Source organism: Cynocephalus volans, chromosome 8 (assembly GCF_027409185.1).
Source record: "Cynocephalus volans isolate mCynVol1 chromosome 8, mCynVol1.pri, whole genome shotgun sequence".
NCBI lineage: Eukaryota > Metazoa > Chordata > Mammalia > Dermoptera > Cynocephalidae > Cynocephalus > Cynocephalus volans.
This window is the reverse complement of record NC_084467.1, coordinates 94,514,079-94,517,385: the sequence shown is the minus strand read 5'-3', so window position 1 is coordinate 94,517,385 and position 3,307 is coordinate 94,514,079.

Genomic DNA, 3,307 nt, shown 5'->3' with positions numbered 1-3,307 from the left:
TTCCAGATTGTTGATTCTGAGTATACTCAGAATCATGCTTTGTATGAGTGGGAGAATCATGATCAATTTTCTGTATCACACACACTCATTCATTTGTTCAATCAGTCATTTATCAACAAACATTCTGAATTGCTACCCTGCACTAAATATTATTCTAGAAACAGGGAAAATATCAGTTCCTGATATGTTCAGACTAAAAGACAAAAATCCTTACCCTTAAGAGCTTATATTTTTGTGTTAATGTTATGTTATCTATTATTCCTATGCTTTCTTACTAGCAAATTATTACACCACTTTTAAATCTCAACACTCCCATATATTTTATTTTATATTTGCTGATATGACTTCCTCACACAAGTAGCATATTTCTAATTTCTTTTCCTTTTTAATTTGACGGTTTAAAATGTATTTTAAAGCCTAGTATAAGGATCGAAGATAGTTCCTCCAGGATTTCAAGAATTCATTGTAATTCTCGAAGTGTGTGTAGAGGAGGGTAAAGGAGCAATGACATTAAAAAATGTTATAAATATCTCTTTGATATGAATATTCATTAAATGGTGTAGTTCTTGCCATTCTGAAGTTTCTTGGAAGCTGCTAGCATAGAAAGAGGCACTTTGGTCAAAAACAAAAAATCCTTTATAGAACATAAAGACAAAAGATTGGTGATGTTTGTATTTAAACAAATTGAAACATCAAATATTAAAAACCTAAGTACATGTTATTCTCTTGATGTGTATAGTGTCTTTCAGGTCCATCGTGTATTGGCCTAGCTATTAAAACCAATGCTAAAACAGATAAATAGTTCTCTGATGATATTATTATACGTGGGTGTAATTCTTTAAAAAAATGTTTGTATTGAATTGTTTGGGTAGTGACAACAGGGTTATTATAAACTTAATCCATAATTATCAATTTGGCTTATATTTATTGAGCCCTCAAAGCATAGAATATGGCATTATAACATTTCAAATACAAACATCAGTCATGGCATTTTAAAAATTTCTGCTATATGGGGCCGGCCCATGGCTCACTCGGGAGAGTATGGTGCTGACAACACCAAGGCCACGAGTTCGGATCCCATATAGGGATGGCCGGTTAGCTCACTTGGGAGAGCATGGTGCTGACAACACCAAGTCAAGGGTTAAGATCCCCTTACCGGTCATCTTTAAAAAAAAAAAAAAAAAAATTTCTGCTATAAATCAGGCCACCATAATGAAAACAGTGGGGAAAAACAGGAATGTAAATTAGAATGTGGGGGAAAGTAATGTGTCGGTGCATCCATGGAAATAAGCACTTGATCACCTGCCCCAGGCATAATGTGAATCAGGTAGCTTAATGAAAATCAGATATTAAGTCTAATGAATATCATTTAATAAGATCTTCCCTTTTTTTTCTCTTATGAAAAGCTTTAATATGAAAGAAAGCTGATTATTTGCTTCAATCAGATGGTTACGTTCTAATAGTTTGCTACTGAGGGCATTTAAAGTGCATAGAAGTAATTGTAGTCATGGTAGTATAGTGGCTCTCAAAGTTTGCTCTACAGACCAACAGCATCAGCATCACCTGGGAAACTTAGAATTACAGAATTTTGAACCCCACCCTAAATCTAATGACTCAGGTATTCTGTTATAGCAACACAAAACGGATGAATACATTGCCCCAATGCAAGTCTGTAACTCCAGGCTGACTGGAAAACAACTTTACATTTATGTAAATAATGTCTCTTTCCCTGTAACCAAGGTTCAAAATATCAAATAACCATGAGAAAAGAGGAAACTCAGAGAAATGCACGCTATGATAAAAACTGTGTCCTTTTAAAATCTTTCAGAGCACAGGTAGTTTTAGGTCCTAACATGACTTCAGTCCTGCTCGCTCCAACAGGTCTGCTGTCTTTTCTGCTGTAGTGTAACAAATTACTACAAATTTAGTAGCTTAAAACAACACACTTAAAAAAAAAAAAACTCACAGTGGCCATGAGTCAGGAGTCCAGGCACCACTTAGGTGTGTCCTCAGAAAGGCTGCAGTCAAGGTGTTGACCTGGCAGCCTTCCTTTCTGGAGCTCGAGGTTCTCTTTCAAGTTTGTTTGTTGGCAGAATGCAGTGCCTTGAAGTTGTAGGACTGAGGTTCCCTCTTCCTTTCTGATTGGCAGGTGGGAGCTACTTTCAGTCTCTAGAGGCTGCGGGCAGTTCCATGCCACGTGGCCCCCTCCCAGGCTCTCTCACACTGCGGAAGCTTACTTCTTCAAGGCCAGCAGGTAAAGCTTTCTTTTTTTTTTTTTCCTTTGTGACCAGTAAGGGGATCGCAACCCTTGGCTTGGTGTTGCCCGCACCTTGTGAACCCGAGGTCTCAGCACTCCCAGCACCGCTGGCTCCCTGCACCGCATTCTCCTGAGTGAGCCACGGGGTCGGCCCAAGCTTTCTGACTTAAGGGAGAGCCCTGGTCCAAGTCGGTCGTCCCTCCCACTCGTGCCCCTCTGCCCGTACATAATCTCCCATTTGTTTAACTCAAGATCAACTGATTTGGGACCTCAATTATATCTGTAAAAAATATTTTCAGCTGGAAAAAATAACTTAGGGTAAAGAGATCAAGGGTGTGTTTCCACCAAAGGTTGATAAGCTCGAAATGTCTTCATTAAGTTTATGTCTCAGTGAAATGTGGCTGTGGCTCATGGTATGTGGAGATGACTAGATCAAATAGACGAAAATCAGTGTTGAACAAGATGCGCACCACATCTGAGCAGAGAATTTTAGTGAAGCTTGCTGTGTAGTTTGCCTCTGTTGCCCTTGAGTTCTGAACCCTATCATGTGAAAAGCATGCCCCAAATAGTGGCTACTTTTCTAGCCAGGGTCCCAGAAGAGAAGATTCCTGGAACCAAGCCAAGCTGAGAAGAGCCCAACAGAACCCAAGAGAACACAGTAGACTGAATCTCATGTGATAGAAGCAAGGAACAAAAATCCTTTGTTGTTGTGAGCACTGAGATGTTGGGGTTATTTGTTACTACAGCAAAGTTGATTATTACAAATGTATATACAGAATGAATTCTCATTGCAGAACCACTACTCAGATCAAGACATAAAACGTTACCAGCACCAGAGTCTTCCCCGTGTCCCTTTAATCCTATAATTATCTTCTTTCCCAAAGGTAAGTTTCCTAATAATACCATAAAAGATACCATAAAAATACCATAAAAGTTTTTGAACTTCATATACGTGGAATGTGTTCTCTTGTGTCTAATCTCTTTTGCTCACCACTGTGGTTGTGAGATTCATCCATGTGACTGTGTGGCAGTATTTTTTTTTTTTAAATC